This window comes from Synchiropus splendidus, chromosome 16, assembly GCF_027744825.2.
Source record: "Synchiropus splendidus isolate RoL2022-P1 chromosome 16, RoL_Sspl_1.0, whole genome shotgun sequence".
Classification (NCBI taxonomy): domain Eukaryota; kingdom Metazoa; phylum Chordata; class Actinopteri; order Syngnathiformes; family Callionymidae; genus Synchiropus; species Synchiropus splendidus.
The window spans coordinates 13,072,515-13,099,537 of NC_071349.1; the positions used below are offsets into that span (position 1 = coordinate 13,072,515).

The window sequence follows — 27,023 nt, forward strand, 5'->3', positions numbered from 1 at the left end:
TGCTATGTTTCTATAGCTGACCATAACAGGATTTGTTCAGGTCTCACAGTGGCGGTGTCACATGACTGATAGCAAAGTCTGGTCCGGTGAGAACGGGAAATACATCATCTCTAATTACTGTCAGCATCGTCGCCCCACAGGAGTGGAAAATCACTTCTCCGCTGTTGTTTCAGCAGCTGGCCGAGCGTCTGGTGTAATTTGCCGGTCAACACTCTGGCGATGCGGTCAGCACAACGCACCGGTTCACGCTGAGCGGAGCCAGACTCCAATTCATGGAGGTCGAGACCGGAGCCTCCACACAAGTCCAGACCGGAACCAGCTAGCATTTCAACCTTAGCTGCTTTTCCATGCTCGAACAGTTTAACAGCAGGGCCCAGAGGTCAGAGAGGTACCACATGGTCACTTCAGCAGCTCAAACAGCCCCAGCTAGGTAGCAACATCATCCTGCATTGATAACCACACAGTTGGCTCAATGATGAAAAATGTTATGACTTCATGCATTTTATATGAGGCGGACATGGAAAACAAATTGGAACTCCCCACAGAGGCGTTCACTTGGAAACAGGGTCCTCCTTGCAGTCATACAGCGGATTAAGAGTCTCAGCAGGACGGCAGCGACAAATAAACACGTGCTTTGAGAATTGCTTCCATTCATTTCAGTTCAATTCACACAAATTAAATCTTGAACTAGACACACAAACAGAGCACGATTCATACAACACTTTAGTGATCCAGATCCTTGTAATATAGAGGCAAGGACGTGAAGGCCCTGACTTTTATAGGTTCGTATTCAGCGCATCCCGCGCAAAACACTTGAATCCCGATGTTGTTTTCTTGAAGTGAGATGAGGCCCTTGAGTGAGGGCTTTTCTTGTGTTGTCACGACAGAAACTTGGAACACACCCCAACACAGGAAACACGTGACACACGTGAATCACTGAGCTAGCTAACTTTATATTGTGTTGATCGTGGATTGGCATTGCAGGCAGAGAGCCTGTGACAATGTTTATGTTTCAAAGATTCAAAGTCTTCTAACAGTGCTTTATTTTAAACATTATTTTTTTTGGCTTATTTCCTGTATGAACAATCATCGCATCTACAACTTCGGCAAATCCCTGGCGCCATATACACCTAACATGGTAACCTCTGATGTCCTTGTTGATCCCTGTTTTCCTCATGTTAAGTGAGGCTTCACACTAACTTCAGTAACGTCACACTAAAGGACAGCAGCCAGCACAGGCACCCATGTTTTTTTTTTAGATCTGTGGTCACGTGTAACGTGCTCCATTGACACCAGCATGTTTGAATTCCAATTCGATTTCAAGTTTTTCTTTGGCTCCAGCTTGTCAAAATACAAAAAAAAAAAAAAAAAAATTCAAACAAATTCAAACAAAAATTTTGAGATTTTTTTGCTTTGGATTTTGAACAAAAATCCAGAACTCTAACGCCCCCGCAAAAAGCCGGACAAAACATAATGTGCGCGGAGCGACCAGCTGACCCACGACGCGCTTTGTTATTGTGTATAACGCAGCCTCTGTATGCAGACGTGTCCCATTAGCTACATTTACTGACTGTTTTTTCTTCATATTGAGGTGTAAAACCTTTCCTGTCTCCACACTGGACCGTGGTAGAGTGTCACAGGGGAGGTGCTCGCTCTCCACACCTCCACTCCAGGGTTTGATGTCCTGTTGTGGGCTGGAGCTGGGACAGGGATGAGGCGAGTCTGGGACAGAGCGTGACTTGGTTTATGACTTTGTCACAGCCAAACTGCACAGAAGCGCACATTCAGAGCTGGACACGCACCGGGCACCTCTTCACTTCTGGAGAGACGTCACTCACTCGGCAACCCCTCCCACATGCAGCGGCCACACACATAGAGGAACAGCCACCTGCAGCAGACGCTCTACATTCACTCCTACAAAAGCCTCTTTTAAGCCTTGGAACGCATTATTCCTTTTTCCATTCATTGTAATGGGAAAAATCGATTCAGATTTCAAACAAATCGCTTCTCGAACGGCCGTCTGGAACGGACTGAAGAAGAACCGAGGTACCACTGTGTGTGTGTGTATATATATATATATATATATATATATATATATATATATATATATGACACATGAAAAGGGGAAGATTGCCCCCAACACCATGGAAAATTCTGGTCTCTCAAGTCTGTTTTAATGCCATACTATTCACTTACATACAGTGGCATTAGTGAGAGCAGAAGCAGGAGCACTAAGTATTTCCCTGTAAACAGTGATATCGGGGACACACTGCTCGGGTCAGTGGGGCAGAACAATAAGAGAGAAGTAGCCAAGTCAGTCGGACAGTCCTCCACTCCGCTGAAACCACCATCAATCACACCTTCTCATCCGAGGCTCGGCATAGAGCTGATTAAAGTCGGACTCGCCCCCCCGGAGTCACATTCAGAATTAATTGCAGGAAGATAAATAATGTTATTCCCTGTCCGCTCACCCTGGTGACCTCGGGTCAAGCTCAAAATTAAGCTAGTGCAAAAAGCGTAACAAGGGATCCATTCCTATTATAAAGGGGCGCGTATGTTGCGCGGGAAGTGGACCTCCGAGACCAATGAATATACAGTTTTTGCAGCATTTAGCAGCCCAGATAAGCTCTCACTGCGGAGCTCGCGACAAAGAGTGAGCCGCAGGCTGAGATTATTTATCCGCCATCCAGATGATAGCAAGCCGCTGGCTGTTGTTGTTCAGAAGCTGATAAACTGGAGCACACAAATACTGAACCTCAATGGTCGCCTTCCTTCTCATTCTTGGATCATCGCCGTCTCTCCTGTCCGAACCCGACACTCATATTAACAGCCTCTCGACCTTGACCTCTGGCTCTTCTAACTCTGCTTCATGGCTTTGTCAAGAAAGACAAGTTGTGGGATAAAATGATTGAACATTTGTCAAAGAGGTAGACAGTCAAACGGTGGCGGCAGGTCATCACTCACTAGGTCACTGAGTTGAAGCTTTCTTTCAACACATTTCAAGGTCCTGCTGGCCTCAAAAACATGGCATGACAACAGACCAGTTTGTCTTTATATTAATACATGGAATTCATGCTGGAAAACCTTTGTTGAAAATGTGTTTTTTTGAGTTCAAATTCTTGAGCAAGGAATTATTTGGCTACTCTGCAATTGCACCTTCGATTTTGAAGCAAAGATCCAGAGCTTTACACTTTAACTCGGCTCTTTCCGAGTAAAATAGCAGCAGGTGACACTCAGATTTTCCATTTTACGCTCCATAGCCCAACGTTCAGTGGATCGATATGCCATCGGGAACTGCAGCGATGTTGTCTTACTCAAGTCACTTGATATATTTCTGAACTATTTGCCATTCTCTCTTCACAACATGAGAGTCATGAAATTGTCATAAAGATTTTTGCTCTGAATTTTAGCGTCTACTTTGAAGTGTATTTTTGCGTTTGACGTGAAGTCCGTATTTTGCGTTGCGTGTTTTAATGGAGTCAGAATTTGACTCAGAAACTCTCCCTGGTGACATTTCAAGCAGGGACTTTTGACTCGATGTTTGGCAATAGTGATGGGTAGACGAGGTTTCATGACACAGTACTGAAAGTTTCATGAGGTTTCATGAAACAGCGTCCTGATTTTCATTCTCGGCAGTACAATGTTCAATTCAAAGAAACCAAGAGCGTCATCTATTGGCCTCTGAAAATGAGGACTCGCTTTCATCAACCCTGCAATACTGTTTCATGATACCTCAAACCTGGGAGCTCTCATCACTACTAACTTGATGTAAGGGCCCCATCCCACACCACCCTCTGTCCATCTTTTAGAGTCATCAGGAATATAGTTGACGCCTTGGCAGTGAGAATATGTTGCTCAACAAGGATGACATGACGCATGAAGCTAACTGGTGCTGGCTTGTTTGGACCTGCGTAGGAAGGGAACTTATCAGATTGTCTAAACACGTCTTTCATTTCAGCCCTCCTCTCGTACATTTACGACAAGGTCCTTCATGCAACCAAAACACTTGCTCATGCCCTGGATGACCAAAGAAAGGGGGTGGGGGGGAACACAAACACCAGACAACATCTCAGAAGGAACAGCAGCAGCTCGCTGGCTCTTATCGGAGTCTGCCAGATGCCGGCCCACAACACCGGCCCACACACAGCCCGAAGCTACAACACAACACGCAGCCGTTGCTTTTGGGAGGAGGAAAATAAAACCGAATAAAGCGTTGTGTGTAGAAGGGGGCTGGAAGAGCGAAAGAAGAGGCAATGCCTGGGAATGCATAGGAATAGCAGATGGGAGGTGGAGGGAGTCTCACCGCCACAGATGAAGAGGGGAAACAGTAGTTCTGAGTGATCTGCAACCATAATGCAGCAGCTTTATGGTATAGATGATGCAAATCGCTTGTGAGTAACAAGCGCCATCCATCATCCTCGTAATGGATTCAACATGCAGCAGCACCGGCGCCACTCATGCACACAGCGCATGCCAAAGCCGGCCGGGCTGTCACTCTGTGGGTGGAAGCCTTCGAATGTTACCGCAGAAGCAGAAGCGGTTCAGCAGGGCAGCAGACTTCTGATCAAGCCATCAGCCAAGCCGCTGAGGAGTGTTGCACTTGACGTATCCTAAATTCAATTTGGCTTCACACTTTCTGGTCGGTGCGCTCAAAGACAATCTGTGTTGACACTGGGATGGCACGATGGCTGGCAGTCGCTCACTGTCTTCTTATTGGAGCCGCCGGTGAAAGCTGATTACCGGCTCCGGCAGTGGAGCAAACAATCGGGGGCTGTAAGATTCGGAGGGGGGCAAGGAAAGTGTTGAAAGTTTGGAGCTCGAGCGAGAACGTGTGGGATGGGCTCAAGGTTCAGTCAGGAAGATAAAGAATTCCAACCACATCTTTCACCTCATAATAAATAAAGAAATAATGACAAAAAATATAGCATAAATAATAATAAGAATAATAGAAATCACAATGAAAATATAGTTATAGATAATTCAAACATGAAATTATATTTAAAAATTATAAAATCAATGAGAAGAAATGAAAAAAAAATTTGTCACCTCATGATAGTAAATTATATAGTTTTTCATTGACATCCATTTTTCTCATTTCACTAAATATTATTATAGATATTACACACCATATACCCGGACTTTGTTATTTATTTTATTTTTTATTTTATTTAGTTTTTTATTTTTTAAACAAAAATCACTGTTTCCAAACATATGTTTTCGCACATTTAAATCAGAAATATAGCACTTTGCTTTGTTTTTGTCCTTCACTGTGACTCTTACTTTAACATTTTTGCAACTATAGGGTTTTTTTTTTCCTGACCAAAGACAGGGAATGGGCCTCCAGGACCGTGGTCTCAGTTTACCAGCATTTTGTCGCGATAAACTCCACTCAGATTTCAAAGTTTTCCTGCTCTCTCATGACCGCTCCTGTTTCGCCTCCTGTCAGCCATTTGTGTTGACACCTTTAGTCGTCCTTGAAGGACTTAAAAATATATGTCCCTGTCTTTCCCAACACTTTCAGTTGCCTGCTTCAAATGGATCCTGGTCCACTTCTGCCCAGTCTCCACTCACTTGTGGACTGATGCATCGATGCATTATTGAGAGTTTTTTAAATTGTAGACTGGGAACGTCCTGCTCCTGGGTCCCATTCTGTCCATGCATCAAGCCAAAAGTAAGTCAAAGAGTCATGGCCGCAGATGGTGGGGCTCATCTTGAAACATAAAGCAACTGTGTGAAACGGTAAACCAGTTGGAGTGAGTCAACTTCATCTTCACTCTTTCATCCCTCAGGTGAGTGTGATTCATATAAGAGGGACCATATGGGGAGACATGCATGACACAGCTGCTGAAGAGCTGAAGCGCACTGAAACGCAGAATCCAACTTTGGTCACCATCTTCCACCTGATCTGTTCCTGCAGCTGATAAATCAGAGCAGCACCATTTCGGTCAGCGCCACTCGCCGATCAATAGGGGCCATTGATCACAACACAAGCCGGCAGCGCGCTGCATGTGAGGCTCCAGCTGTCAAAGTGGTCGAGATCCTCACATCCATCGGCTGACTGGTGATCGACCCCCCTCGCCTTGCAAGTTGAGATTCTCACCAGAGCAACGTCGAAATATCCATGTCACAACAGCGATCTCTTTGTTTAAGAAATCCATACATGGAATCGCCCAGAGATGCTTGATCCTCCTCAGATTTGTTTTCAATTCACAAGGAACTTTTCTTTCATAACAAGGTTCAAAGTGAATTTGCCACAGCGTTTCGGATCTGATTTTCATGAAAACCTTTATTTCCAGGGTTGATAATGTGAATGTATGAAAATATTTCAAGTATTTTACGCACAAAAGAAGCTAAATTCGCCGTTCATATTTACTCATATTTTTTTCATTTTTTAAATCAATAAACAGCGATTCAAACGTCACTGTTAAACACACACGTGATCCACTTTAAATAGATTTTTTTTTCTTTCATAAAGGTTAAAATTGACGTTGCTTGTTTTTCTATTTTCAGCGCCACATTATGAAAAGGTCGATGAACATTGTCGGCGAGATTTTCGATGCATTGGAAATACATTTCGCTGCTTCAACTTAAGTGGATCTCTTTTGCTTTACTTCCTCCTCACGACACGGTCGATCAGTGACGGCTCTGCTTTGACAGCTCACCTTGAAATTCGCCTGGAAGAGAAAACACTTTTTCATTTGCCCTTAAACGACTTGAAATAAAGTGTTCTTTTCTTCCAACAACAAATCCTGGTACAGTGGAACCTCGGTTCTCGACCACAATCCGTTCCAGACGCCGTTCGAGAAGAGATTTGTTCGAAATCTGAATGGATTTTTCCCATTACAATGAATGGAAAAAGAAACAATGCGTTCCAAGCCTTAAAATAGTCTTTTGTAGGAGTGAATGTAGAGAATCTGCTGCAGGTGGCTGTTCCTCTATGTGTGTGGCCGCTGCATGTGGGAGGGGTTGCCGAGTGAGTGACGTCTCTCCAGAAGTGAAGAGGTGCCCGGTGCGTGTCCAGCTCTGAATGTGCGCTTCTGTGCAGTTTGGCTGTGACAAAGTCATAAACCAAGTCACGCTCTGTCCCAGACTCGCCTCATCCCTGTCCCAGCTCCAGCCCACAACAGGACATCAAACCCTGGAGTGGAGCCTCGGAGGTGTCGAGAGCAAGCACCTGTGACACTCTACCATGGTCCAGTGTGGAGACAGGAAAGGTTTTACACCTCAATATGAAGAAAAAACAGTCAGTAAATGTAGCTAACGGGACACGTCTGCATACAGAAGCTGCGTTATACACAATAACAAAGCGCGTCGTGGGTCAGCTGGTCGCTCCGCGCACATTGTTTTTTCTGACTTTTTTCGGGGGCGTTCGAGTTCTGGATTTTTGTTCGAAATCCGAAGCAAAAAATCTCAAAATTTTTGTTCAAACTCCGATTTGTTCGAAGGATGTTCAAAAACCGAGGTACCACTGTACTTCAACCCTCAGTTGTACAACAGAGTTCCTGGACTCACTCACAGATTCTGGTGGTTCTGAGGTTCAGACAATTCCATCCATCCCTGAGGGAGTGAGGGAAGGTGAGGCGGCAGTCTTTGGGCATCTAGATAATCGGCAAACTTATTCATCATGTGCAACATCTCTATTCCCATGATCCCGATATTAATCACGAACAACTAGCAGCTGATCAAACCCAAACAATTCTCCGCCGTCTTTGTAGCGTCACAAAGGCTCCCAGAGCAGCAGAAGGAACATCAGACGCGGAACACATGGCAGCTGCGGCGGCTTTTTAACGGCATTAGTTCAACTTCACTGGGCTTGTCGCACCAAATTGGGTGCAGAGAGAGAATCTGCACAGATTTAGCACAAATCGATGCTCCCTCCGCGACGCAGCCCTGCATCATGAGCTCCGCGGCGCCGCAGCAGGACCGTCTTAAACACCCGTTTGGCAGACGGAGATCCTCTTGTGTGTCACAATGTTGACACACTGGAATACAAATCCTAAATGGCTCTTTAATGTCACTGTGCTGATGAAGACACATTTGATGGAGTTGCTAGAATCCATTTTGGGGCCGAACTGAGCTCACTTTCAAACAACCCCACGCATAATCGAGTCTTTGCTACTTTGCAATTCTAACAGGATTTTAAAACACGCCGGGAAACTGATCCTGAAGAAGCAGCCAGCCAAGTATTTCAAAAGATCAGCTTTTTAATCAATATATATATATTTTTTTTTTTTTTCGTGCTTAACTAGCCACTTCAAGGCCACTGTGCATCACCTTCATCTGATGCCGCAATCATTCGACCGGCGCTGAAACTTTGATCCTTTTCTTTCATCTCTTTTTAAGCCTGGGAACGGCACGAAATTGCTCCCTCGCATGATACATGACATTATGTCCTGAAGTGCATGAGAGATAAATTAAATTTCCCGATCAGGCGACTGCCTCCGTTTTCTGCTTTCTTTCATCACGCCTGCTTTTTTACTGGCCTCAGGTTGGCTCCCGGGGAGTTTTCCTGACACCGACGTTTGTGTTCGGACCTGGCTTTTCCAATCGTTTCACATCACTTTCAAGAGTGACTCAGTCTTCGCTTAGTGCTCTTGTTTCAGCACCTGGACAGCTCCTCAAACCATAGCCCAACCACACTGTAGGAAAACTATAAGAGCTATTTAAACGCTGCTTTGACAGAAGGCTGGGGTGGACCCAAAAAACGTCAGAGGTCTACCTCAAAGTATGACATCACAATGATGCTCCAATGGCGCAACTGTTGTCCATTGGGCTGCATTGTAGTTAAATGAAAGTGTTCTGACCGACCACAGTCACTGCCGACAAACATCCGATTCAGAAGACACGGCTGTGATATATCCAAAGGGCAAGTTGCTCCGCCTTAGCCTTCGCCTTTGCCCTCACTGACGGTATGTCGCTAGACTCAGTCGACTCGCACGCATTCAGAGGCGTAATGATGGAGAACAGATCTCGGAGGCGTCGGACCAATTCAGCACTCGCACTGTCAGTAAAGTTGTCAAACAAAAGTGAACATTCTCATCTGCGTGTTTCCATTAAGATATCAGACTTCTCAAGTATGAAGGGGCGGATGAATTAACACAATGCATGATGGGTTTCCTGAGACGGTCCCAGGAGGTGAGCTACCAATTAGGGGTTGTCAGATCTTCTTAATGTTGTTCAAAATGAGTCATTATTCCTCTGCTCGCTGCCTGCTGAAAACGTATCTTTAGCAAACTGGGTTTTCATTAACCGTGAACCTCTGACCAGAGCCGCCGCCCACGCACATCGCGGGAGAGCCCACATGAAAATGGCTCACAGAGTCGGGATTTTAGAGAAACCTAGCCTCAACTGACACTCCAGTTATCGGCAATAGTTTTCATGAACTAAAAAAATGCAGACAACCAGAGGATTTGTGTAATATTTGACATATATTTGTTTCTTAGTCATTCTACTTTAAAAAAAACGGTAATAATCGTAATAATAAATTTGTAATGTGAAAAAAGAAGAAACTCAAAATTCAGTTTTAAAAAGAAGAAAAATGAAAGCGAAGCTTTTTCAAACACAACTTCTGTTTATACATTATTATTAATATTGTATTGATAAGAACATTGAACCATACTGTAATAAATAAATAATAAAACAAATAAAAATGTATTGAAATAAATAGTAATAACGCATTGATAAGATCACTTGAATTGAAATAATGAAATAAATAAATTAAATCAATAAAATATAATATATATATATACAAAATATCTATAAACTTGGTTTAAAAAAAAACTCAAAATAAAATATTTCATCTTGGTTGAAATTTCAGGTATATTCAACGTTTAAATTAAATAAATAAATAATAAGTACACTCACACAAGCCAAGCCCATTTCCTCCGTTTTTACTTATACAACAACACACTGAACATCTTGCTTCTCAGCAATCGCTGCGGAACGTGCCGCTGTTCACCGTCACGCCGCTGTGCTCCGGTCCCTTCCCTCAGCTTTACTGTCAGACATGAGCAATCTGCATCTCTGGCCCTGAGTAAACATTGTTCACATCTGAATGACGCCCCAGGTGGTGACCATCTTGAGCGCCCACGCATCAATCATCCAAATACATGTGCCTTTCAGTCACTCTTACTTACAACGCCGTGTCATGAAAAGTAGAACATGGGCTGCTCAGCGCAACGTACGACAGTATGTTACACTTCTCAATCAGAACAGATCCAAGAGCATATAACACAACACTGTCTCTTTGAAGTGCTGTCAACAGATGTCTGTCAGGCACAAAAAGAAACAAAACAATAGGCGGCTGAACGTTGTGAGCTGTGTTCACGAGTGTGGACATTTCCTCGACGATGCTAATTCATCATGCCCTGACAGTGTTTCAATTCGCTGACACTAACTACCACTGCGGGCTGAGGGATGAGGAGCCAAGAGAGAAAGGCCCTCCAAATTCATACATCAGCAGTTAACAGCTCCTGTTTATCACCTGGCCCTTGAGCTTTCTGCCAATTCCAGAAAAAAAAAAAAATCCAGTCCGACAAACCCTTTTGATTTGTGTGTGTTTTTTTAGGAAGAAGGTGAGACTCCTGATGCAATGGAGGCTGAAGACGGAGAGGTGTAGGATGAATCAGAGGGAGTCCTGACCGCAGTGGTGTTCTGGGGGAAGGAGTCATTCACATGACTTGTTGGTCTTCCCAAGTCATGCTAATGACTGCTAACTACTACATCAGATTTTACATCAAGTTGCAGTTGGAGAAAGTTTGGAGAGACAGCTGTGCGGTGAAACACCTGAAATAAAGGATTGAATTGGATCCTTCGAGTCAGAATGAAGTGGTGTACGACACACTGCTGGTGAAGTAAACACAGTGTAACGCAAGTTGACACGCTCACATTTGGACGTCACTATCAGATCAGATAGCAACGATCAAACCGGATTTTCTGTCACGTTCAAATCTGAACTCAGATTGGTTGAACACTCCACAACTTGTTGCCAGAGCTCAGCTGTGATAACTCGAGTGTTTGTTGCAACAAGTGCTACCAAAACCCAGAAATGCACCAAACTGTCGTCCCCGTATTGTCGTGCAACAGTTTGTAATTGTGTGTCTACTTTGACTTTACACTATTAATTTCACAAACTATTGACGCATAGATCGAGATTAATCCGAACATTCTTATGTTAGCATTTTGGTGACCACTAGAGGGCTCCCTATTTCCAACGATCACAACCTCACAATAGAGAAATCCAGAATTACTGATCCATTAAAGTGGTTGAGTCAATAAGCAAACTAAGATGAAAGAAAAGAAGGAGGATTCCCAATGTTGTACTAGTGATGGGTAGATGAGGTTTCATGAAACAGTGTCCTGATTTTCACCAGATGGCCACATGCTGTAAAGAAGACTTCTGTGGGTTTGGACTTGAACAAATAATTCAGTAGGACGTCGCATTACTAAACCAAGAGCACCATCAAGTGGCCTCTGAAAATTAAACACCGTTTCATCAACCTGACAATACTGTTTCATGATGCCTCATCGATCCATCACTACATTGTCCTACAAGATGAGCTTCTTTTGAGTGTGTTTTCTTTGGTTAAGTTCTGAAGGGCCATGCAAATTTGGTGGACATTTTCAAGGACATTGTGCTGAGTGAAAGAGATGGTTAGGCTCATTACCAACATAGCAAGATAAGCCTCTTTTGAGGACCCAACTGTAAGTGCTCTTTTGTCTCATATAAAAAAACACATATCCCTCTCAAGGCCAAAGTAACGGCTAAAGCTGAGCGAAAAACATGAAGAACCTTACCTATTCCTGGTGGTATTGTGCCATATGGTCACTGGAAAATTTCTCTCGACCCAACGTACCCTTCAGAAGGAACCGACCTGAACACATAAAAAAGGATTGGTTTAGTTTTCATCTCCACACGGAGCTGAACTTGAACATCACCTTGACACAAAGTGAGCTATAATGTTTGTTTACATGAAGCTAATCCTATCAACCCACCACATTAAACAGTCTACTATTCACAGCGCTGCGGCTCTGGAACAATTATTCTCTTCTCAGAAAGGTTGAAATCTCCTCGAGTCAGAGTGGGAGAGTGGAGGGATTTCTGAATGGTTCCTGGCAAATGATTGAATTTCAGCACAACGGGGTGTTCGCTCCCCAGTGACATTAAAATCCCACGAGCGCTGCTTCACGCCGCCCGCCTTTTCTCCCTGCCAGTCGGAACACACTGCGGCGCATTGTGTGTTTGCTAAACAAACGTGTGTAGGAGTGAGATGTAGGGGTTGGACAGCATTCATCACGTTTGTATTCACGGATGAGTCTGTCGGCGTTACAAGGTCGTGGATGTGTTTCAACAATGCCTCTCCGGGGGACAAAGCATGGGACTTTGAATGTGAGGAATGAGCTTGAGGGATTTGAAGTGCACAACTATACTAGGAGTCCATTAACCCGTGAGTCACAACTGTCCTTCCTTAAAGACTTTTGTTATTTTCCTCAAAAAAATGAAGGCGGGCCAAACACTGTTTATGATTCATATCATCATGTAAGTGGCGATGTTTATGTGTGCGACCACCAGAGGGCTCACTATTACGACTCCCGGTGACAAACCAAAAATGGGCGACTCCCAACATAGCTTTCTACTTTATACCGTACATGCTAGGTTTCAGAATACCACAACAGGAAGTACCCTCTTGATATAAAAATAAACAGCAATACTGACGACCATTTCAGAGAGTAAACAACGCAGCAAACTTTGTGACAAAGCCGACATGAGTTGCTTTGCCGTTTGACAGGGTTCACAACAACACAGCCAAGTATAAACACTGGGCTGCCACTCAGACTCATTCTGAGGCGCCTGCCACAGAAACAGGAAGTACTGTCTCATTTAGTTGGAGCTGGATGACACACGAGCTGCATGTGGGTCAATGGGAGTAAAGATTTCTTCCACTCGCATTTAACAACTTGCATTGCGCTCCTTTTCCGCAGAGCTGTTTACCATCTTTGGACTCCCACGCGCTGCACTCTTGGCTTCTGCCCTGACACTGATTGACTCACTTTGGAAACGCATCCTCGCAGCTCTCTTCCCTCTGTTCGCTCGTGACACACCTCATTCTTAGTCAGGATTCGTTGAGGGTTTTTCTCCTGCCCTCTTTGACCCATCTATCAGGAGCTTTGCGTCTGGCACTGCCCCCACGGTGCTTTGATTTCTGGGTCAGATCCTTGTCGACCGTTTCCTGCCGACTGGGAGAAAAACACAAAAGAAATCCTCGGTTCCATCTTCTGGAAGTCGCAAGCCTGTCAGTGGGGACTTGACCATCATAGGCATTAGAACATATGGAGGAGTCTGGGCTGGTTGTGCTCTTTTCAGGAAGGGATGCAACAGCTGCTCCAAGGCATTTGAACCTGGCAGATAGGTGAACCTATGATTTTGGAAGGTTGCCTTCATGGTTTCAAGTAAGGGAACTAGGAGGACCATATGCTACGATGCTCCTTCATCTTCACTTTCCTGAAGGGTAGGAGTCCTTCTCTCACAATTGACTACAATAGGCTGTGAAAATCCCAGCATTGGGTGCCTCAATGGGGCTAAAGAACTGGGGACTTCCCGATAACCAACTTGCCCTTGCACATAAGAGGGCACAGTGGGGGGGTGAGATCGACAAATGGATCGGCAAAGAGTGATCCGCCAATATAAACTGTTGCTTTCAGCTGCAGTAGCGACAAAATGCAACAAATCTAAGTTAGCATAAGAAACTGTGGGTTTGGTAAACAAGATCATTTTGTTTTTGGCGTAAGAAAATGGACATATGGTATAAGGTGTGGGAAAACGTAGATGACTTTTGTGGGGTTATTAAACTTCAATATTCATCAATAATCTTCATTATTTACTTGTTTTTCCCGTTTTGACGGTCAGAAATGGCGTGATATCTGATCTGTTTCTGGGTAAACAGAAGGTAAACAGAGGTTGTTTTCCCTAACACCACTCATATACTATTCCTATAAGTGTTTGGTTCAACTTAAGAAAAATAAATGATCTACGATTCACCCAAACATAGATATGAGATCGGAATGTGCTCCTAACTTATTCAGCAGCATGTCGGGAAGGGGGACACAAGCTGCAAAGATCAGAAGGAGTGTTGACATTTTGTGAAAATTCCACAAAAACCCGGGTTATAAATATTTCAGCCACATTAATATCCGCTTTGGTAGCGAGTGCTGAAGCTTCTGTCCTTGTTTTTGTGGAAACACGAGTCAGGCCTCTCTCATCTCTGCATTAGAAAACGCGTTGATGACTAACACACCAAAAAGCCCATCAAGGCTTTTGTCTAGTGGATACATTGAAAGGATACATTCCAAGAAACTGGCTATGAACTACAATCCCACAACTGGGACTGGGTTTTTCCCCCTCTTCACCTCTCAGGGAAGCATCACCGTCGACGCAGAGAATCTGTCGTCGCATCAACACGGCCCTTCTGACACCGACATTAACGGCTAAAAAGCAACTGTGGTTTCTGCGACGTGCCCACACTTTTACCTCCTGCGGAGAAACCTAATCTTGTTTCTCGCAAGAAGTCTTTCAGCTGTGGTGAGAGGACGGCTTATCGAATTCACAAACATTGTTATTACACACTTGATGTGCTTTCATTGTTGTATCTGTGGCCACTTATCCAGGAGGTGTCGAAGGACAAACACTAGCTGCCTCGGTGATAACAGGCGACTGCAGGAAGGGTATCTTAAAAACATATTAGCGCTCTGCTGAAGCGTGTCGTGACTGCACATTTTGATCTGTAAAGTGTGCAATCTGCATAGTTTTGACCTCCAGATCCTTTTAGACAAAAACTAAATCTGAGCTTTCAGGTTGGTTGTGGACACTAGAACTTACTTCTGTTCAAGATTAGGCATACTGTAATTTTTAGGACAAAAACTTGAAATAAATGGGTTAAATCTCAACTCAAAACACATCACACTTATATTCACGATTTAAGTAAATGATGTGATTGAATAAATTCAAACAACTTCTGCATCAAATATGAGGACCAAACATTTTTTTTATTCAAAAACACTGCTTCTATTACAAGATGCATTATGTTTTTGCACCTCTAAAAGTGGGTCCTTGTTACCACGACTCTGAGCTATTTGGCCTCCACTCGCGGGGATTTAACACGTCGACACTTCAATGCAAAGAAACGCCGTGAAGCACACAGAACCAAATATTTGAGGAAAAACACCCTGCAGGCAGCCTGGGCTGCTCCCAACATATTGATTCATTCATTTGGCAGGACAACAACCGCTGCGAGAACACAACACCTTCCGTACGTCTATGCAGAGCGACTTATAGCACTCGCTTTCCTTTTTTCCCACCCGCCGCCGGGGTGTTTTTCATCTATGGTTTCGCGTGACGGCGGGGCCGGATACCTCGAGTGGCGCCAGAACTGAGGAGACGCAGGCGGGGTGGAAGGTGGTGCCGAGGAGACTGAAAGGGAAGCTTGACAGGGCAGTGGCGGCCACGGCTGCGCTGCATGGTTTTGAGCAGCGGGTGTCCAGACTTGTTTCAAAAGGGGCCATAGAGGAGAGAGAACATGTTTAGAACAGTTGCTGGAAGCTGGTGTGGACTTTTCTTTTAGTTATTTTGTTTGTTTTTGATGTTTAGACAATTTTAATAACAGTATTATTACCAGGGCGTATTATCCACGACTATAAATCTGCTAGTAAATTATTGGAAATCATTAGCACTGTATATTGTGATTAAAATGTTTTATCTCAACATTACAAAGTAAAATAACTGACACAAACTAGACTTCCTAATGATATAAAGTGAACAATTTTGGCATGTTAGCTTCACAAAGGCTGAAAATTGAAGTGGTTTTGAAAAAAATCTTGTCAATAAATTGACCAACTAACATCATTTTGACACTACACTGACATTAATGTGAAGATAATGCGTGAAAAAATAAAACAACTACGCCTTTCAAAATGTAATGTTTAAGTACGTAACTTCTCAGTTGACAAAACTTGAACTTAGTGAAACTGCTCTGGTGGTTGTGGGTCATTTTCGTTGTCACCACATTAGAAGAAGCTTGACAAACTTGCTCCACCATGTTATGTGCTGACCTCGCACATTAGGTTTGAAGCTGAAATATTCCCACACCGGGGCTGTGGCATTTGGCTTTGCAAGCATTTTTTTTTCCCCTTCATTTCCACACAGAAACAGTGTCTTGTGTTGCTCCTCACTGAACTGAGCTTGTGCTCCCTAGATGGCTGACTCTGTGGTGATCGACAAGAGGGAACATCTCATATATCTGGGTAAGAAATGAGTAAAAATGGCTTGCACCATCATTCACGGTGAACTTTACCATGTGTCCTCACAAGAAATGAGGGGTGTATATTCACCTTCACACCCAGGCACCCATGACTTTTGAGGGGCAGGCCACCGGCGACCTCTTTGTCCACGTCAGTACCGTGTTATGAACCAGTGTAGGGCTCAAATGAACAGCACCTTTATAGGGAACGGTATCCCCAGAGAGCATGGTGAGTCACTGCCTTTAATAATGAGTCATTAACGCTGAGAAACTACTGCTGGGCTGAAGATGAGTTTTCCATGAATATGATGATTTGATTTCTGAAGGTCAGGTCAATTTTGATGTCTGAAAACATGTACAAAATTGGACTTACAAAGGTGCAATATTCATTTTCCAACACTGTATGAGGTCACTGGGGTGAAGGTGAGCGGAGCCACCCACGGAGTCATGGGTTATAACCCTGTATTTCAGACGGGTGAGAGGAAACCGTTATGTCCGGAGGGAACCCAAGTGGGCATCCGACCTGCGATCCATTAATCGACAGCCAGAACATGTGTGGTTACACCGTTCAGATGCTGGTTAACCCCCACTCAATTGTGGCCGATCGATTTCGGATGGATACGAACCAGCACTTTGTGACCAGTTTTGTCTATAGAGGCCGGAGCGACTCAAGAAAGCCTCCGCCTCTAGTCTCTGCTCCTTGTGAGCGCCGACGGTGCAGAGCAGTAACAGAACGGCAAATACAGAGGTGGATGCTGCCTGAGGCGTTACCTGGAGAACTGCAAGTAAAGTATGCACATAATATCACAACTATAACCCCGGCAATCTACATCGACGCTGCATTCCTCACCAGATGACTTTATCTGTCCGTGTGGGGGAATTTAGTGTTTTAAAAACGGGGGCTATAAAAAGCCGCCTGACAGCGAGCCTTGATATTCTTCCTTTCAGATGCAGCGATAAGCACCGCGCTCGCCCTCCCTCCCTCCAGTATCGGATTCGATAGATGAGAGAGACGTCAGGATCGTATCGCACATGGCAAATGCATAACATCCACACGTGCCACTGGAGATGAAAGTCGGGGACGAAGCACGAGGGAATAGACGTACTGTAACAAGAGCCTTGGGGCTGGTTTAATGAGAGGGATTAGCGGGCCATCGTGGGGGTTGAGGGTGCCGCGGTACCGAGGGAGATAGATGGATGAGGAAGCATTATATTTGCCAGAAACCTGGATACCCTAAAGAGAGTGGAAGCTTATCTCCAACCATGTGAACGTGTGAAAGTTCCCGAGCCAGGATGAAGCTTTTGCCTCACCATTTTTGTCAGCGGGTGTTGGGGGAAATCCATTGGATTAGAGAAGGTTGCATGGCAACAGTGACATTTTAAAGGGCACACTCCACTACACAAGGGTACCTCAGTTATCCAGCTAACCTAGTTCTGACTCGCAAACAAAAAGGCTTGCCTCATACGATCACTTCCAGACCCAAACCCACCAGTTCTGCATTCCGGACCTTCAGTCTCGAGAGACCATAACAATGTAGGGGTGCAGGGCAGTGTAATTGCTGACCCCTGGGGTAAACAGAAGAAGAAGAGGGTGTGTGAACAAGAGGCACGGGGATTAAAGAGGATCTGGCCTGGCCTCAGAGGAGGGTTGCGGCCACCTGAAAAGGTGGCTCAGCCCCTGTCTATAGCGCAGAGCTACCCTGGCATCGTTGTCCCTCTTAGAAAGAAGTCGCCTGTCCCAGTTGGACTCAAAAACCTTTGGCTAGGCAAAAACAAAAACAGCCCGTAGGGGTCCAGACATAATTTGCCATGGAATTGAAGTCAGTGTGAGTTGATGGCACATGCTACAGCTAAATATTTGTCTAGATCTTCCCACCTGTGGTGAGAGTGAAACTTTTCAGACCCCCTGATGTCTAACAAAATCCAGCATGGTCCGGGTCACCACAGAGAAAATCGCAGTTATTAGAGCAGGGGGGAATCTCGACGGCTGCTTTCAGTAAAGCCAGAAAACAGATGGAGTGCAAGCGAAAGCTGGATGAAGACATGGCCACACACATATGTGCAGTGGGAAAAGATGAGAGGAAAGAGTCCTCCATCGTTGACTGCATGTCTCGGAGCTAAAGCGTCACTCACTCCTAATTTGAATTCTGGTCCTCCACACTCCCTCGCAGGCACAACATGCCCTGGCATTTATGGAGAAATTACCCCTCTATATTGTGTTTTATCATTCATTGAAGAGCATTTTGTCCCTGTTGCCAAAGGACTGCTGCTTTCTCGTCACCTGTAGCTGAACTCCTTATCTGTTTTCTTCCCCCCAAAGCCAAACTGAAACAATCAGGGATTAAGTCAATGTCACGGCAGCTTTGTCCTGAGGATAACGGGGGTACGCCGCGCTCCACACCACTACATGAAGCCAATTCCCCCGAAAAAGGCTAAAATAATAAGGAGTAAGAGGAACAATGAGTTGGGGAAGACAGCCTAAGACCATAATCTACTGAAGCGGAGAGGTTCAGATGGCAGATTTGTTTTCCGGTATGGTCCGAAGAGAGCAGAGCGAACATTAAAACAGATCAGCGAAAACACGGGGCGCAGTAAACAAGATGCTCACTGCACCTTAGACAGTTTAAAATGTACCCACAGTATGAATGAACCTACGGCTGAAAGAACCAGATCCCAGAGAGAGACAGGATGAATGATGGTCCTGCAGATAGGGCTGGTTTACGGCTCTTCATTAAGCAGCAGCCGTCTGGCTCGGATGAGAAGTCGCCCTCAGATCATCCGTGTCTTCACAGGAACTTCTATTGAAGCAAAATAACAGCGCAGAAGCACCTCAGATCCCAGCACTCTGGAGAAGAGTCAGTACTGTCTGAATAATTTTGTCTTAAAATGAGCACACACCTGAGACTTTGCACCGCTGTGGGCCGCAGAGAACACACATGACACTTCATGTTTGAGCACAAATGGAAGAGAAGTTGAACGGCACCATGTTTTGGTATTTTGGACCGCATCGTTGTGGCCGTGAGGGAGAGGAAGAGTAGGGGATTTTCCAAGCAGGACCTGAACACACCTTTGGATGCAGTACAGCGTAATGATACTCCCTATTACTTTCCACTGGTGATGGCTAGATGAGGTATCATGAAACAGTATAGCAGGTTGATGAAACAGCATCCTAACTTTCAGACGCCACAAGATGGTGCTCTTGGTTTAGAAATGATGTGAGGTTTCATCGAACCAGGTGGTGAAGTCCAAACGTTTTACAGCGTACAGTGCCATCTGGTGGCCTCTGAAAATCAGCACACTGTTTCATGAAACCTCATGGACCCTTCAATACTTTCCACTGGATGTCGACCGAAACTGAGTCATCTTCTTTTTGACCTGAGGAACAGTAGGAGGCCACGTACTGGTAGTGTTACAGGTCACGCCAAGTCAATAAAATACACTCCCATTATTTGCTATGATAGTGAGAGAAAACTAAAACCTTTTGACATCCAAATAGGTTTAAATGATGCAGGAGCCATGCACTTGTGTTGGTCTGTGGTTTGACTAGAGGTTGAGCCGTTTTTAACGCAGCACAGTCGAGTTGTGTCCTTATTCAGACATTATTCTGGTCTACCAGATGGAGGTGAGCAGGCTTTCTAGGGTCCTGGATCTTGCTATCAAACCTGGGCTCTCGCCAGAATACCAGCCAGTCAGTGTGCGCCTCCACTTCAGTGAAGGCCATTCATCACACTTCTCTCGCTCTGGGAAGCCCACCCTCATGGCCGACACCTTCTGCCGTCCTTTTATGAAATGTCCTCTGCACTTATCTCATCTCAGGAACACTCATACTTCAGACCCTCCAGGGTCCTTCGCTGAATCCTTATTCCGATTGCTCTTTCAAATGTACCGCACACATCGGTCACACTTGCTGACTTCTCTTGTTTCATAAAAGGGGGAAAAAGAAGGGGACCTTCTGAAGCGGGGAACTGATCCTCGGGGTATCAATCATGAGAACAATGTATAAATGAGTATTCTGTCTTCATTCATTTTAAAAGTCAAACCACAAACATTTGTTTGCACGAGTCGAGCCAGGAAAGGTCGGGTCACCGTGTTTAGTCAGTGACGAATACAGTGGAACCTCGGCTCTCGACCACAATCCGTTCCAGACGGCCGTTCGAGAAGCGATTTGTTCGAAATCTGAATCGATTTTTCCCATTACAATGAATGGAAAAAGAACTAATGCGTTCCAAGTCTTAAAATAGTCTTTTGTAGGAGTGAATGTAGAGTGTCTGCTGCAGGTGGCTGTTCCTCTATGTGTGTGGCCGCTGCATGTGGGAGGGGTTGCCGAGTGAGTGACGTCTCTCCAGAAGTGAAGAGGTGCCCGGTGCGTGTCCAGCTCTGAATGTGCGCTTCTGTGCAGTTTGGCTGTGACAAAGTCATAAACCAAGTCACGCTCTGTCCCAGACTCGCCTCATCCCTGTCCCAGCTCCAGCCCACAACAGGACATCAAACCCTGGAGTGGAGGTGTGGAGAGCGAGCACCTCCCCTGTGACACTCTACCACGGTCCAGTGTGGAGACAGGAAAGGTTTTACACCTCAATATGAAGAAAAAACAGCCAGTAAATGTAGCTAACGTCTGCATACAGAGGCTGCGTTATAAACAATAGCGAAGCACGTCGTGGGTCAGCTGATCGGTCTACGCACGTTATGTTTTTTCTGGATTTGTTCAAATTCCGGGACGTTCGAAAATCGAGGTACCACTGTATGACATTTGAATGTGCACCAACGGCCGATTTCTTTCTTTTCGATGTGGACACTGCAATAGATTTCTGCCTCTTGATCAACAATAACAGTTGCACAGTTGCTTATACTACTCTCCAAAGTACATTTGACTGGGATTGTTTTTGTAAAGAGCCGTCAAAAAATGCCACCCACGACCTTGTTAATTCCATAAGCAGGCTCTCTTAATGAACCACAGAGGAGAGGAGCGACACAGAGCTCTGGTTCTCAGAGTCAAACAAGCTCCAATCCTTTTTTTCTCCCAGTGTTTTTTTGGTTAGTTGGTCCCAACAACAACTGCGGTGCACCAATGATATGCACACTTCCTTTTAATATCCCCAAAATTATCCCATAATACTGCACAGCACTCACAGCAGCAGGAGGTGTTGTCCTCCTTGTCACGTATCCAAAAACATGCCCGAAAATGACAAGGGTTTTTCAATGACCTATAAGACAAGACAAAGGACATTTGTTTAACTGACAAGCATTGGGATTTTAACTGTCAACTATGACTATTAAAGTCAAAACTTGTTTGAAAATGCCTTGGTCTTTCAATGTCTGGTACTTCTGAAGTGATGCAACACAGTCGATGATTGTGTTTGCTGATGATATAGTGACGTGCACAGAGAGGACGGAGGCGGTGACCAAGTCACTGGAGCGAGGAAGGTCACAACGCATGTGTGTGAATGAGACAAGGTGGTGGGAACAGATGGGTACTAGAGGTCACTCAAGGAGAATAACAGGTGCAGATAGGTGAAGATGGCTGCGATGCCACCACACACAGAGAGTGTTGGAAGGGGAGGAAGGGTCTATGATGAGAGTCATGCATGTTGGATGAAGTGCACAGGTGACTCATATCTTGTTTCAAACTATAGTTTATAAATTATGTCTTTAAAGTTCTGGATTTATTGCGTGCAGAAGCCGACCTGCGACCTGCTTCAGCATTTAAAGCAGCCAGTTTCAAAAGCACCTGAAGTATCTGAAGGTGAACCACAAGTGTCTTATATTGTTTACCTGGTTTGGACTGAGCTTCAAAATGGATTTCTTTGTCTCAGGTCTGCATTGCGAATATGAGGCTTTTGTGGAGGCTTAAACCTGCCAGACGTCTGTGTCAGACACTCAGACTGGAACACTAAAGAAGGGAAAATCCTCCCGACTGAGCGCCGCCACGTCACAGTCTGGTGGCAAAATAGCAAATTAAATAGAGCCGGTCTGAAAGCACATCATGATGGATGGATGCTTTCAAATGATTTTCAGACATGGAGATGAGAAGCAGAGCAGGCACCAGCTCCACTCCCAAGTTTCACCATCACCTCACATGTCAATACGATACTTCCTTATTGGGCAGCTCGCACCTCCCCCTGCATCCACTACTAGCCAGCTACACCTCTGCTTTGATCCTGAACACGTAACACCGAGTGAGATTCCGGTGACATACTAACCAATTTCCACCGACCCGCGATGCGACGCACCGGGCCGGAACATTGTACGAGTGCAAAGAGGCGTGACGCTGAAGAAGTTCAACCAGGATTCAGACAGTTACAATTTCACGCTGTATAATTGAGACGCCGTTGTTGGTGCACGAGTCACGCAGGTCATCAACAGCTGTCACTGCAGATTACAGTTGATGCAACAGAGTGAAACATGGAACATGGAAGCAAAGAGTGTTCCTGAGTTGTATTTCAGAGACGAACAGATATCAGGCGCTATGAAGGAAATGCAGATGAAGTTTGTGAAGGAAGCTGCAGCTCAGGATGAAGAGCCATCGAGGAGCGCCAGAAGAGGAAGCGATAGTAACTATAAGTCTGATGGAGAATCATTCATAGACTGAGCAGAAAAAAAAAAACACCCTGAAATTGGACTACGGTGGACTAAAATTGGACGATGATGAAGAGCATACAGCAATTCCCAAAAGTGAAATGATTACCGTAAAGTCCGGACTATAGAGTGCACCAGAATATCAGCCCCAACCACTAAATTTAAGAAGGAAAACAAAGTCATACATGAGCCGCACCGGTCCATAAGATGTGGGTGCAGTGGTGCTGTCTACGCCGTAGAAAGCTCAGTAACAATGCATGAGGAGGATCAGAACTTGAACCATGAACGCCTCATATCTTTTATTGACATTAAAGCATTCAGAATGTGCTGTTTTGCCTGTGTGTCAGGAGTTTCAACTCCACGTCTCAGCTGCTGCTTCTCATCTCCAGTCCTCCAGGAGATCGGCTCGGTGGGCGGAGCTGAAAAAAACGCCTGCGATTTCGTCGGTTTGATATGACGTGGCTCAATATTTTATACATAATAATATATATTATTATATATAACATTTATACAACACAAACTGGAAGGAAAATATATATTATATGTATATATATAATATATATTCTTTCTATTCTGGACCTTGGTGAGTTTTACAGTAGTAGTATATTGCAATATTCGTACAATCGCTACGAGTGAAAAGTTTGGACACATCTTGTTTATTGTTCACTCGCACCATTATCTCCACCTTAATCATCAAAGCCGCTGCTACTGCCTTTTAAATCAGACTCAATCTTGCTCGGCAAACAGACTCCTCGTGATAAAACGACAAGTACAAAAGTGCACGGCCGCATTATCGGCCTTGAGCGATGTTGACGTGACACTCGGGCTGCAAATGAGGCTCCTCAAAGAGCGATGGTCCGGAGACGCGGCCCGTGTCTCTCGCTCTGAGGGATGTTTTGATCTGAGCGCGAGGTGAAAGAGTCGGAGCTGCGCCTTTAAATGCTAATGGCTTGTGTGTTCAAAGATCCTGCTGCGCTAGGAGTCACCTTACACCATAGGTAATGATGCCAGGGACAAATTCAGGGTTATGCAACAATGCAGTGTCAGCTGGCTGACAGCGAACCCTCCATACATCCATGTGCAGCCAGGACGGACGCACCAGCGCCTGCTCTGTCACAGATATGCGGGGAATAAAGGAGGCTTTCAAAAAAGCGTCATGAACCACAGGCGTTTAAAGGCCGCATTCATTGTTATCCTGTAATTACCAGACCACGTACAGTCCAAAGATAGGAAATATGACTCAGAGAGTGCCTGCCCCCCCCAGGAAACCTAAGCTAATTCCAACCTGTGTTATTAATCCACTTCAGTTTGGAGATGTTTTCCGGCAGGTTTTGGTCGCCCTCACATCCATTCATAGTCATCCACCTGCATGCGCATGCCATCACACAGCCGTGTCTCACCTCACCCAGACTTTTTAAAGCCAAAGAAAACAAAGGTTTTTAGCGCTAAAGTGGGTTTAAATTTCCGTATATGCAGGTGCCGCGGCTTCAGTGAACCATCGCTGGGGTGGAGGTGTGAAGGCTCGGAGGGATGGCAGTGATCTGAAGCTCGGCGGCAGGAAGGAATCAGAAGGGCTTAGCTTTGTAATTTGTCTATTTTTGGAGCAAAGCACACATGAAAGGAGCGAATGTTCACCTGCCTGAAACCACAATGATCATGAGCAGTGCACATGCTTGCCGCAGTTGGTTCTCCTGAGATGATAGAGTAGGACAAAGGGAAACAACGGGCTACATTTCTCCCCAAAGACACCGGATATTTGGAAGATAAATTTAGACCAGGAATCAAAGTACGTTGCAACACATGAAAGAGAGAGCAGGTGGTACACAGGGTGCACAGATACGCTAGTTTCAGCGTGACGAAATGGACGTTTGCAAGGACGTATCCAAGTCTGACTCTTCAGGGATTCATCAATGAAGACTCATTTTTTTCAGCAATGGGTCGAAGTGATGGGCAGATGAGGTTTCATGACACAGTATTGAAGGTTTCATGAGGTTTCGTGAAACTGTGTTCTGAATTTCAGAGGCCACCAGATGATACTATCTGCTGTAAAATGGTTGGCCTTGGGACACTTAATTCAGCAAAACTTCACATCATTTCTAAGCCAAGAGCGCCATCTAGCGGCCACTGTTTCGTCAATCCTGCAATACTGTTTCACGATACCTCACCGACTCTTCACTCGTAACCAGTGTCATCTGAAGAAGGTTGCATACAGCATGTCAGAGTTTCTGGTTCACAACCAGAAACTCTGACGTGGTGAGTCTCTGACTGACCCTGGGTTCGGAACTGCTGCAGACCCAATTCTCATTGGTTGGTTTCACTTCACAGACTTCAGTCTACGCCACAGTGAGCGAACTGCAGCGCATTTGGAGGGAAGCGCCTCTTCCATGATGCATCCACATTTGATGGAACTTCTAGGGTGAAGGTCCACCTGCCACAGCTTGAGAATGTGCCTTGTATCTATCCCACCAATCTGAGGAAAATCAGATTGAACTGCGTCTTGCCTGTTGTTTCAGGGTGTCCCGACCTGGAAAGTGGAGTCCTCCAACCCTGCCACAAGCTCACTGGTCTTCCTGTTGTTGAGTCATAGATGTTCTCCTACACAAAGGCACAGGTCCATTATACTCACTTTCACAAACCCAACCCACAAATCCGCTATTGAAGAACCTCAGTGAAGAAGATCATCTGCTGTTGAGTTGAACAATCTTCTCTTTGTCGGGAACCAAAACACCCTCACAATGAGAAGGAAATATCTCGAACTGGATCAAACAAAAACTCATCATGAGCTCACATCACAGATGCCAGTGGACACAAAGCACCACTCAGAAGAACCTTGCTTGAATCTAAACGAGAGAAGCCTTTTCTGTAGCTTTCCTGTCCCTTAAACCTTTCCTCAAACTCAGACGTCGGCTGAAGTTCTGCACTTTGTTTACCACTCAGACACCCTGTTTATTTTTAGCCTTGTTTCCTTGCAGGCTATACAGGGAGCTGGCGGAGAAGCGCTCTGCATTAGACAGCTAATGTATGCAGAGATGATGTACATTTTTACTCTCTCTCTTGCTGGGGAAGTTGTTTTGGGAGGCCCGCACAAGTTTATCATCATGTAATGGATTCACTTCTGCACCAACAGTAAGCTGGATTACCGACTTTGTGCGTACGACTTTGCTTTATCTTGAATCCTGCGCTGCAACTGTATTATCTACTGGCAGCGCTCTCATGACACGGATACGTTTAGGAGGTTTTTCTGAAGGTGTTGCGGAGCTTCAATTAGTGGATGAGACCGGGGTTCGGCTGCTTTCGGTGGGAGGTCTCCATTCATGCTAAAGCGTGGCATTTTCAAAGGTCGGGATGTAAATGTGCAATATAAATACACCGTGAAGCCGCTTCATCTTACGGCTCGCTCTCTTTGTTTTCTTTGGCTTCATGAATATGCATGGCTACAATAACACAAAGGCCAAATACAGTTGACGTTTCGGCGCCTCGAGAGTCCAGTTCTGGGGTGGTTTAGTGGGGTGGCAGCTCCATTGCTACTACCTCTGACTCGCAACCAAGAGAGCTGAAATGGTTCTTTACTACTAAGAGAAACGGTTCCAAACATCCAGAGGAGGAAGTGTTGAACACAAAACACCTGTCTTGTTCTACACAAAGGGAAGACAGCAGCACAACAAGAGAAGCCCTTGAGCAGCATTTGCATGCAGAAAGAGGCAGCGCTGAAGTGAAAAACCACCAGCGCGGTGCAGGCTCCTTCTCTAATTACATTGTCTATGTTTTTCAAGTTCCTCCGACTGATCCGGGACACATTCAGAAGCCCGGTTTTCAGATCGATCCGGTGACTCCCGATACAGATTGTCGGCACCGAGATGATATTTCGGAGTACAAAACTGGAGGGTCCGAAAATAGCATCGTTCAGAAAGAGAAGAAAACACCAGCTGCACCACAGAACAGGCTGAATGGAGAAACAGTGTCAGGGATATATTTAGCATCTGAAGAGAGCGAGCTGTTGATGACTGAAGTGTTGCTCCACATTCCAAGGACTTGTGTTGTGTTTGTGAGATGCGTAGTGTGGCATAGTGTTTCCGTATCACCATGAGCAGATCACTTAGCGGACACTCACTGAAGACTGTGCAGGAGATGAATGGACCTCCATGTGTTCCATCT

The 27,023-nt window shown here is 45.1% G+C and overlaps 1 protein-coding gene across 3 annotated transcripts in view; it reads right to left on the reverse strand.

Moving 5' to 3' along the window:
• LOC128747419 (leucine-rich repeat and fibronectin type-III domain-containing protein 2) overlaps positions 1–27,023 on the reverse strand; it is an 89,569-nt gene that overhangs the window by 21,454 nt on the left and 41,092 nt on the right. For 2 of the 3 annotated variants that reach the window (XM_053845296.1, XM_053845298.1), the window contains exon 3: positions 11,797–11,873. The gene's annotated coding sequence lies outside the window, so the exon portion shown is untranslated. Of the gene's footprint in view, positions 1–11,796; positions 11,874–21,422; positions 21,497–27,023 lie in introns of all 3 variants that reach the window. The other variant, XM_053845297.1, reaches the window with a different exon arrangement.